Genomic DNA, 12,101 nt, shown 5'->3' with positions numbered 1-12,101 from the left:
AGCCCTGGCTTGGGCCTCCCCTCTGTGGGAAAGAAACGATCCTATTCTACAAGATAGTGCCAAATTCATTTCCACGTTCCGAAGTGTGTTCGATGAACCAGGTCGTGTGACCTCCGCTGCTTCCAGCATTCTTCGTTTGCGACAAGGCTCCCATACAGTAGGCCAGTATGTCATTCAATTTAGGATCTTAGCCTCTGAACTTCAGTGGAACACTGAAGCATTAGTTGCCGCCTTCTGGCAGGGGCTCTCCGATAAAATTAAAGATGCACTGACTACCCAAGAGCTTCCTTCGTCACTAGAAGATTTGATCTCTCTTTGCCATCGTGTAGATATGAGATTTCGTGAAAGAGAGTCTGAGAAAACAACGGCTGTTAAAGCACCTCTTCGTTCAACCCCTCAATTTCGTCCAGCTTCACCCTCTGTGATTCCCATGGAGATAGGACGTTCCAAATTATCTTCAGAGGAGAGGAAACGAAGAGTAAAGAATAGACTCTGTATCTATTGTGCTGATTCCACGCATATGCTCAGCTCTTGCCCTAAGAGATCGGGAAATGCCAGGCCCTAACTAGTTCTGGAGAGGTGAAGTTAGGGTCCCTGGAGTCCTCTCCATCGTCTATGAAATCTAAAGTCTGCGCTTTTGATGTTACGATTTCCTTTGCTACCAAATCCTTTGAGTCACAGGCATTGATTGATTCCGGAGCAGCAGGAAATTTCATTTCTAAATCACTAGTGAATCAATGGTCCCTACCAGTGATTACTTTAAAAACACCCATTACTGTGACGGCTATAGATGGATCACGTCTCATCAATGGTCTCATCACCCAGAGTACGTTTCCAGTAACTCTTCAGATTGGTGTACTTCACCATGAAGAGATTTCGTTTTTAATTCTTCCAGTTACGACAAGTCCGATTGTCTTAGGCCTTCCATGGCTTCAGTGTCACTCTCCCCAGATTGACTGGCGCACCCCTCAAGTTACGTCTTGGGGGTCTGAATGTCACCATCGTTGCCTTTCCCAAGTTATTCCTCTTAAAGTACAGCAATCTTCCATCTCATCTTCCTCCCCGGGACTCCCTCCTCAGTATGCTTCATTTGCCGATGTGTTTGATAAAGCTCAGTCTGAACGTCTTCCTCCTCATCGTTCTTGGGATTGTCCGATCGACCTTCTACCTGGCAAGACTCCTCCCAGGGGTCGGGTCTATCCTCTCTCGTTACCTGAGACTCAAGCCACATCTGAGTACATACAGGAGAATCTCCAGTGTGGGTTTATTTGACCTTCCAACTCTCCCGCTGGAGCTGGGTTTTTCTTCGTCAAAAAGAAGGATGGATCATTACGCCCTTGCATAGATTTTCGTGGACTCAATGCCATTACTATCAAGAATCGGTATCCCATTCCGCTGATCACTGAGCTATTCGATCGCATCAAGGGAGCTCGGATATTTACTAAGTTGGATCTTCGTGGTGCCTACAATTTAATTAGAATCCGTTCCGGTGACGAATGGAAGACCGCGTTTAACACCAGAGATGGGCATTACGAATATTTAGTAATGCCCTTCGGGCTGTGTAATGCCCCCGCTGTTTTCCAAGGCTTCATCAATGAGATCTTTCGGGACTTATTATATGTATGTGTCGTTGTCTACCTGGACGACATATTGATCTTTTCATAGGACCTGCCTTCTCATCACCAACATGTGGCAGAGGTCCTCTCCAGACTACGGGAAAATTCATTGTTCTGTAAATTGGAAAAATGTTCATTCGAGTTACCCCAGATTCCATTCTTGGGGTATATAGTTTCCGGAGTTGGCCTGAAGATGGATCCAGACAAAGTAAATGCTGTATTACATTGGCCCCAGCCAACTACTCTTCGTGCCATCCAGCGTTTTTTAGGTTTTGCCAATTACTATAGACGCTTCATTCAAGACTTTTCATCCATTGCATCTCCTATTGTGGCCCTGACTCGGAAAGGGGCTAATACTAAGCAATGGTCATCTGAGGCTCTCCAAGCCTTTCAAATTCTCAAAGAGTCCTTCTCGTCTGCTCCCATTCTTCGACAGCCTGATGTGACACTCCCCTTCTTCCTAGAAGTAGATGCCTCTAATGTGGGCTTAGGAGCCATTCTCTCCCAACGCTCGGAGCAACAAAAATTACATCCTTGTGCCTTCTACTCTCGGGGTCTTCTGCCCGCAGAGAAAAATTATACTATCGGGGACAAGGAGTTGCTGGCCATCAAAGCTGCATTAGAGGAATGGAGATACTTGTTGGAAGGAGCTCGCCATCCGGTGACGATCTTCACGGATCATAAGAACTTGTCATATCTGCAATCTGCCCAATGCTTGAACCCTCGTCAAGCAAGATGGTCTCTTTTCTTTTCCCGTTTTGAATTAATTATAACCTTCAAACCAGCCGCTAAGAACAAGAAAGCTGACGCTCTATCTCGAGCTTTTGTGACGTCCTCTGATGTAGAAGAGGTTCCCAACCATGCTATTCTAGACCCCAAATGTATTTCTCTGGCTGCTTCATCCACCAAAATGATACCATTTGGGAAGACCCTCGTGCCTCCTACTCTGAGGAGGAAAATCCTTTCGTGGTTCCATGCCTCTCGTTTTTCTGGACACGCCGGTGAACACAAGACCTTTGAGATTCTCTCTCGAAGTTACTGGTGGCCTTCAATGAGGAGAGACGTCAAAGAGTTTATTGCTTCCTGTGATTTATGTTCTCAGTTCAAATCCTCCCGCAGAACTCCAGCAGGGTTGCTGCGACCACTACCCATTCCGTCCAAGCCTTGGACCCATATTAGTATGGATTTCGTTACTGATTTGCCACCAAGTAAGAATCACAATACTATTTGGGTAGTGGTAGACAGATTTTCGAAGATGGCTCATTTCGTCCCTCTGTCCGGTTTACCTTCCTCGTCTACTCTGGCTGAACATTTCATTAAAGAAATCTTCCGCATCCATGGATGTCCGTCTGAGATTGTGTCAGATAGAGGAGTACAATTCGTTTCCAGATTCTGGCGGGCCCTTTGTAAAACCTTGGGCATACGATTAGCACTCTCATCTTCTTACCATCCGCAATCTAACGGACAAACGGAACGAGTCAATCAAGATCTTGAGACTTTTATAAGGATGTTCTCTTCAGCCAACCAAGACAACTGGGTAGAATTGCTTCCTTGGGCTGAATTCGCCCATAACAACATGTACCATGAGTCATCATCCAAAATTCCATTCTTTGTGGTCTACGGTCACCATCCGTCTTTTCCGGAATTTCCTGCCCTCCCGCCCACCCAAGTTCCTGCTGTGGAGACTGCTTGTCAGACCTTCAAAAATATCTGGTCTCAGGTCAAAACCTGTTTAAAGAAGACATCTAACAAATATAAGTCTTTTGCAGATAAGAAGAGGCGGGCTATTCCACCACTAAAAATTGGAGATCGTGTCTGGTTATCTACCAAAAATATTCGTTTGAAGGTTCCATCTATGAAATTCGCCCCTCGTTTTATTGGTCCATATAGGATCATTCAAGTTATCAATCCAGTATGTGTTAAACTTCTTCTTCCTAAGAATCTTCGGATTTCCAATGCCTTCCATGTGTCCTTGCTCAAACCTCTCATCATCAACCGTTTCTCGACTCCTCCCTCAGCACCGCAGCCAGTTCAAGTTCATCAGGAGGAGGATTTCGAGATTACTGAGGTATTGGATGCAAAAATTTCGCGAGGAGTTCTCCGTTTCCTCGTTCATTGGAAGGGCTTTGGTCCTGAAGAGCGCTCATGGATCAAAGCTGAAGATCTTAGTGCTCCTGCCCTTCTGAAGAAGTTTTATTCCAAAAATCCGGACAAGCCCGGTTCCAGGCGTTCTGTGCCCACCTTTAAAAGGGGGGGGTACTGTCACTCACCGGACTGTGAGTGCTTCTTCCCGGACATTTAGGAACCGTGGCCGTCCTCCATCCTGAGGGACTGCGCATGCGCAGCCCTTTCTATACCTTCAGTGTATGTTCCTTTAACTTAATTGGCAGATCAGGCAACACTCCCTATATTAAGCACCTGTGGTCAACACCACGTTGCCTGATCTTGGAGTCTCATTCCCCATGAGTCTCTGAAGGTGTTCCTGTGTTTTCCTCGTTTATTCAGCCCTGCTGATTCCTGTGGTTTCCAAACCACTTCTACCTCTGTGGTTTCCAAACCACTTCTACTACTGTGGTTCCCATACCACATTTACCCTTCTGTGTATCATCGTGACTGTGAGCTGATTCCTATCCGCTGCCTCCGTGCACTACAGTCTTCTAAACACTTCAACTCTACCATGTATTATTGGGACTGTTAGCTGATTCCTATCCGCTGCCTCCGTGCACTACAGTCTTCCATCCACATCCACTCACCTGTTCATCATCGTGACTGTTAGCTGATTCCTATCCGCTGCCTTCGTGCTCTACAGTCTTCAACCTGCAACTCGTCTGTGTTTCATCATCGTGACTGTTAGCTTATTCCTATCCGCTGCCTCCGTGCACTACAGTCTTCAACCTGCAACTCGTCTGTGTTTCATCGGGACTGTTTGGCTGATTCCTATCCGCTGCCTCTGTGCGCTTCAGTCTTCAGTTCATGTCAACTCTCCCGTGTTTCCTCGAGACTGCTGCCACTATTGCTATCCGCTACTCTCCGTGATCAACAGTTCCAGTGCAACTCTGCTCTTCCGTGTCCCATCGTTACTGCACCTGCTGGTTGCTATTGGCTACCTCCGTGTGTCCGCAGAGACCTGCTGCTGCTACTCCTCAGCGCTACTCATCCATCTACTGCTGATCCGCTCTCCACGCTTTCCTGTGTTCCCGCTGGTCTCTACCCGCCTGTCAGCATTGGATTCGTGTCTCTCTACTTACCTCTCTGCTAGACCATCGCCATTCTCCAGGGCCCTGCAGGAGTCCAGTTCCACGCTCTACTGATTCCTGTATATTTGTTTCCCTGCTGGTCTACCTACCTGTGCGCTGCACCTACTAGACCACCGCTTCACCCATCCAGGGACTTTGCATCCTGCCGGCCTCCTGCCGTTCAGGTATCTCTGCACTCCTGTCTGACTGCCTGCTTCTGAACCACGGTATGCATACTTCTCATTGACTGTGCTGGTGTATTGCATACCTTGCTGGACTGTGTTGGTTCTCCTCTGGAGTTTGCTATCCGCTGAGTCTATTCCCATCATTGACTGTGTTATCTCGTGCTGGATTACTTCAAGAGACTTTCTATTATTGCAGTGCTGTTCAGTCATATATATATATATATTGTGCATATTGCTGTGGATCAAGTTTAAGGTGCCCGTGTATATCTTGTGTTGCAGTCTCTCCCCGTGCACCTCCTCACATATATATTCAGTGGTACAACTTGCTAGAGGCAGACCACTGATCCCTGTTTCCAGTATCACCTGTTCCAGTATCCTCTCACATAGCAGTGGTACAACTTGCTATCCGCAGACCGCTGACTCTCATCACCTCCTCGTTTCTGTTGGACATTCCTCCTCACTATAGCAGTGGTACAACTTGCTACCGCAGACCACTGACTACCTTCACGTGTTCCTTGTCCATACAGTTCCTCGTGTATTATTACCTCCATATTGCCAGTGCTGCTAGTCATAGACTTTCCGAGCATCTCATCATCTGCTATTTCCTGTTCCATGATCACCCTGCTACCAGAGTACCATATTACCACCTATACTGCTCTGGTAAGCCTATCACTTGGTGATCTCTGGGTAAAGACTCCTAGTGCCCGTGACACCCGGCAATATCCCAGGTTCATAATATTGCCGGGGCTGCAGTGTGAAAGTGGTACCAGTCTGAGCAGGTAATTAAAAGGAGCAGTACAGGGAAAAATGAGAGGGGCCTGTGGTAATTCAGTCTTGATGTGCTCACTGTTGTAGTTTTTGTGAATGTGTTTGGATTGAGGGATTTAAACTGGATTCAGACAGCCCTGCTAACAAAAAAAGAAGAAGCAAGATTGTTCTGTTTCACATAACACTTCCCACCAACTCAAGTGACGTACTCCGCCACACCTCATATACTGAGAAACTCTGTACTGTATACATAAACCACCCAGTTACCTTCATATACATGCAGCACCATACTTGTTCTAATTTCTGCTATCAGACACTGTGCAATTGAAGTGTTTATTATATATTGCACTATGCCTTACCATCAGGCTACATGGGAACCAGTCCGACAACAGAATTAGTTTGAACAAGAATTTCTGAAGACATCATAGAGAGTAGTGTTCACACGGAGGTTATACTAAATAAGCAAACTCTTCTTTACCCTGTGCAAATGTAAACAAAGCAGTTAAGATTATTTCTTGAAAGTGGTCTACAAAGAGAACATGAACTCCAGAATGCTAAAACACTTATAGAAATGATTAACGGCTTAAATTTTGACCTTTCATTTTGTTCGCTTAAATGCATGATAAATATCATAAAGAGTCCCACAATTATCATATTGAGAAGTCCTAAAGAAAGAGCTACACCAGTCTGATCCCATTGTTGCTGTTTTTCTGCACTGGACCTTTAGCTATCCTTATGACCATTTCTTTTGGATTCTGACTCTGCACTTCGCTGACCATCTGTGAAGCAGTTCCCGGCCCGTTCGAAATTCTCTCTTGGATCCTGATTCTGTACCTCACTGACCATTTGTGTACCAGTTCCTGGATTGTCGGACCTGCTTTGGAATCACCCTATCTCCTGCAACCTCCCCTACCACAGTGTTACACCTAGCGACAGTCCAGAGGACTGTGACCTGCGAGTTCCTGGCAGCGAAGTCCATCCCAGAGAGCTCGTTAGACTCTAGGCTAACACTTTCTAATCCCTTTTCACTTGTACATACGTTACACAGTGCTATCAATTTTATTAGCAAGGATCAAGCACGCCTTCCCCTTTGCCTGGCGGCCGAGTCATTTCAAATACTTAGGGGTATTCATCACTAAAAATCCCTTCAACTTGTTTGGAGTGAGCATTATTCTACTACTCTCCAAGTTACACTCTGATTTTAGGAAATGGCATTCCCAGGGCTTCTCCTAGCTAGGGAGGATTAATATTGTCAAGATGAAAACTCTACCGAAGGTCTTATACCTTATCCAAACACTCCCTATTGAAATCCCTCCCAGATACCTCACTGACCTACAATTGTTGGTTCGTGAATTTGTTTTTGCAGGGAAAACTTTTAGGATTCATCAAGATGTTCTCTACAGGAGGAAACTCCAAGGGTAGCTTCAACTCCCGCTGTTTTCTAAATATCACTAGGTCGTACTGCTTAGAATCCTGAGTGGACCCGTGCCATAGGTCCGTCCTGGTCTCCTTCCATGGCTCCCAAAATTACCCTTCATATTTCACCCGATTGGCCCTACCCTCCAATGCCTGTCGAGGTTGAGGATATGTGCATATATTTCTTCTCCATTGTCTCCTCTCACCCCATTAACCAAAATTCAGACGTTCAACAAGGGCTACAGCCGGGAACCTTTCAAATTCTGGGCAGCACAGTGGCCTAGTGGTTAGCACTTCTGACTTACAGCACTGGGGTCATGAGTTCGATTCACGACCATGAGAATATATGAGTATATATATGACGATATAGACGATTCTACTACCTTATCTGTGTGGAGATTGTATGTTCTCCCCATGTTTGTGTGGGTTTCCTCCGGGTGCTCCGGTTTCCTCCCACACTCCAAAAACATACTAGTAGTTTGATTGGCTGCTATCAAAAATTGACCCTAGTCGCTCTGTCTCTGTCTGTGTGTATGTTAGGGAATTTAGACTGTAAGCTCCAATGGGGCAGGGACTGATGTGAGTGAGTTCTCTGTACAGCTCTGCGGAATTAGTGGCGCTATATAAATAACTTATGATGATGATGATTGTGGCTGGAGGGGAAGGGGTTCAGGTGTGGCCGGCTGGTTGAGAGTGGAAATGCTATACCTCCCCTCACTGGAACTCTGGCTTTATTTACAGGCTAGATACTATATCCAGGATAAAATAATTCTTGCAGGGGTGGGACGGGAGCTTACCCTCTTTGAGGATCTTTATTGTACTTCTCAGGAACCCCAACCTAGTATCCACTATTTGCCAATTGATCATTGCAAATTTATATGGCTTATTACTGAGCTATACCAAACCTTGGGACTGTGAAATGGGCAGACAAGAATCAGATACTGAATAAATTTGACTCAAACTTTTCCAATTCAGCATGACCTGCTCCTCAAGTATCTCCATAAGTGAAACAGTTCAGGATCCTTTCCAGGTCGTCTAGGTGTCCATCCCAATTGTGCAAGATGCATTCAGATCATCATCATCAACATTTATTTATATAGCGCCAGCAAATTCCGTAGCGCTTTACAATTGGGAACAAACATTAATAAGACAATACTGGGTAATACATACAGACAGAGAGGTAAGAGAACCCTGCTCGAAAGCTTACAATCTATAGGACAATGGGAGTTAGAAACACAAGGGCATGTGCTACATCATATTGCACAATGGACCAGCCAGACTGCAAAGGTAAAAGTACTGAGTGGGCTGTGTGTGTTGCAATGTTGGTCAGAAGGTTGTTGTCTTGCGTTAGCAGTGTAGAGGATGGCAATAGGGTAATCTAGGCAAATTAAGATGATGGTTGAGGAATATCATAACCTTGTCTGAAGAGGTGGGTTTTCAGTGAATGCTTGAAGGTTTGAAGACTAGAGGAAAGTCTTACTGTGTGAGGGAGGGAATTCCACAAAGTAGGTGCAGCCTGGAAAAAATCCTGTAACCGAGAATGGGAGGATGTGATGAGAGTGGAGGAAAGACGTAGATCTTGTGCAGAACGGAGGTGTCGAGTAGGGAGATATTTCGAGACAAGTGAGGAAATGTATGTTGATGCAATTTTGTTGATGGCCTTGTATGTTAGTAGAAGAATTTTATATTGGATTCGCTGAAATACAGGCAGCCAATGTAGAGACTGACAGAGTGGCTCAGCAGAGGAATAACGGTTTGTAAGGAAAATCAGTCTAGCCGCTGCATGCAAAATAGATTGTAGGGGTTCAAGTCTGACTTTGGGAAGACCAGTAAGGAGGGAATTGCAATAGTCGATGCGGGAGATGATGAGTGCATGAATTAATGTTTTTGCGGTGTCTTGTGTCAGATATGTGCGTATTCTGGAAATGTTCTTTAGGTGTATGTAACATGATTTAGATATAGAGTTGATGTGGGGAATAAACGACAGTTGTGAATCAAGGATTACACCTAGGCAACGAGCTTGCGGGGTGGGATTTATGGTCATGTTATCGACAAAAATAGAAATGTCAGGCAGGAAGCTTCTGTTCTTGGGTGGGAATATTATTAATTCAGTTTTTGAAAGATTGAGTTTGAGTTGGCGAGAAGACATCCAAGATGAAATGGCAGAAAGACAGTCAGTAACGTGAGACAGCACAGATGGGGAAAGATCAGGAGAGGATAGATAAATTTGTGTATCATCCGCATAGAGATGATACTGAAATCCAAAGGAGCTTAATAGTTTTCCAAAAGAAGTGTTGTAGATAGAGAATAGCAGAGGACCTAGGACTGAGCCTTGTGGAACTCCAACTGATAAAGGAAGCGGAGCAGAGGTGGATCCAGAGAAATTAACACTGAAAGAGCGATTAGATAGGTAGGATGAGAACCAGGAAAGGACAGTGCCTTCAAGACCTAGGGATTGCAGCGTTTGTATGAGGAGAGAGTGGTCAACAGTGTCAAATGCAGCAGAGAGATCCAGGAGAATTAGAAGAGAGTATTGGTTATTATTTTTTGCAGTGATCAAATCATTGACAACTTTGGTCAGCGCAGTCTCTGTGGAGTGTTGAGAGCGAAAGCCTGACTGAAGAGGATCCAATAAGTTGTTTGCTGTAAGAAAGTGTGTGAGGCGTGTGTAGGCAATTCTCTCGAGAAGCTTGGAGGGGCATGGGAGCTGGGAGATGGGGCGGTAATTTATGAGAGCGTTTCTGTTTTTTTAAAATGGGAGTAATCACTGCATGCTTGAATATAGATGGAAAAATACCAGTAGAAAGAGATAGATTACAGATTTTAGTTAGAGGGGGAATGAGCACAGGAGACAGGGACATACCCATTTGTGAGGGAATGGGATCAAGAGGACAGGAGGTAGAGTAGGAAGATGAGAAGAGAGTAGAAACTTCCTCTTCATTTGTGGGATCAAATGAAGAGAGAGTGTCAGAGGGTGCTACAAAGGAATTGAGCAGATTGCTTGTCAAGGGAGATACCATTTCAAGCCTGATCTTATCTATTTTGTCCTTAAAATAGGAAGCGAGATCCTGTGCACTGATGTTAGTTGGAGGATTTGGGGCGGGAGGATTCAGAAGAGAGTTAAATGTGTTAAAGAGGCGTTTGGTGTTAGAAGCCTGAGCATAGATGAGAGATTGGTAGTATGCTTGTTTAGCAGTGTCCAGAGCATTTCTGTAGGAGTGGTAGATATCAGTATATGTGATGAAATCATTGGAGGCACAAGATTTACGCCAGTGACGTTCTGCTTTACGAGGAAGTTTTTGTAGAGTTCGTGTCACTGTAGTGTGCCATGGTTGGCAACGAATTCTACGCGAAGTATGTAGTGTCGCTGGAGCCACTTGATCCAGAGCAGTTGCTAGGGTTTGATGAAAATGGGGTACTGCCCGATCAGGGGAGGAGAATGTAGAAATTGGGGAGAGAAGGTGTTGGAGAGAGGTGGAAAACTGTTGAAAATCAATAGCGTTGATATTCCTGCGGGTACGAGGAGGCTTGGAAGAGTTTGACACCAGGGAGGGTAAAGAACTGGGGGTGAGCGCGTAGCTAATAAGGTGATGATCCGAGAGGGGGAAAGGAGTGTTAAGGAAATTAGAAACTGAGCATAGTCTAGAGAAAACAAGATCAAGACAGTGGCCATCCTGATGAGTAGCAGATTCAATCCACTGGGAGAGGTCAGGTGAGCAGGTTAGAGAAAGTAGTTTGGAAGCAGCATTGGAACGTGGATTAGAAATAGGGATGTTGAAATCACCCATGATGATGGTGGAGATATCAGTAGATAAGAAGTGAGGGAGCCATGCAGAGAAGTGTTCAAGAAATTGTTGGTGTGGACCAGGGGGGCGATAGATGACAGCAACACGCATAGAGAATGGGTTAAAAATCCTAATAGCATGTACTTCAAAAGATGTGAATGTGAGTGAAGGGATACTTGGTAGAACTGTGAATGTGCACTGTGGGGAGAGAAGTAGTCTAACCCCCCCTCCTTGTCTGCCTCCTGGTCTGGGGGTGTGGGTGAAATGGAGATCACCATGTGAAAGGGCTGCAGGTGAGGCAGTGTCTGAATGCGTGAGCCATGTTTCTGTTATTGCTAGAAGGTTGAGGTTGTATGATAGGAAGAGATCATGTACGGAGGTAAGTTTGTTACAAACAGAGCGTGCATTCCAAAGGGCACATCTAAAGGACTTTGGAAGAGAGGGGAGACAGGTGATGTGTTTGAGGTTTGCCAGATTTCTGTAGTGTTCAGATATATGTGTGTGGGAGAATTGAGGGGGACCTGGATTAGGTGATATATCACCAGCTAATAGAAGCAGGGAGGAAGAAAGGTAGGAAAGATGATTGTAAGATGTGTGTCCTTTTAGTTTCTGGCAGCAGGGTGAGGCTGTTAAAGTTATTGAATTTAAATAGCAAAAGAGTTCATGAGTGTTCACTAGAGGTGAGTGAAGTAATGAAGGGGCAATGTGGACAGAGGTGTGTGTTGCAGGATGGGTGAGGGATGATATAGTCCTAAAGATAATGCCATGAAAAGAGAGAAAGAAAAATATTTTGGCAAGCATTGGGACTATTAGTCAAATAGCAAAAATGAGGAATTAAATGAATTGCCTAATTGCCTAATTGTCCAGTGTAATCAGATAAGTAGTGCAGAGCTAGGATGCAGCAAATGTAGTGTATTCCTGGATGTCTGGATAGTATAACGTAATGATGTGGGGAGCCATGTGGGGGAGTGGGTGAAAGTGTTGAATGGAGAGTAATAAAGAGCAGGTAATTGAATAGCTGAGATTTTGCAGTCATGGGAGAGGAGAGTGGTTGAAAGACAGTATAATTTCTTCCTACTTGTGATGGGAGACAAA

The sequence above is a fragment of the Mixophyes fleayi genome, chromosome 2, assembly GCF_038048845.1.
Source record: "Mixophyes fleayi isolate aMixFle1 chromosome 2, aMixFle1.hap1, whole genome shotgun sequence".
NCBI lineage: Eukaryota > Metazoa > Chordata > Amphibia > Anura > Limnodynastidae > Mixophyes > Mixophyes fleayi.
The sequence above is the reverse complement of the archived record's forward strand: the minus strand, read 5'-3'. Positions refer to the sequence as shown.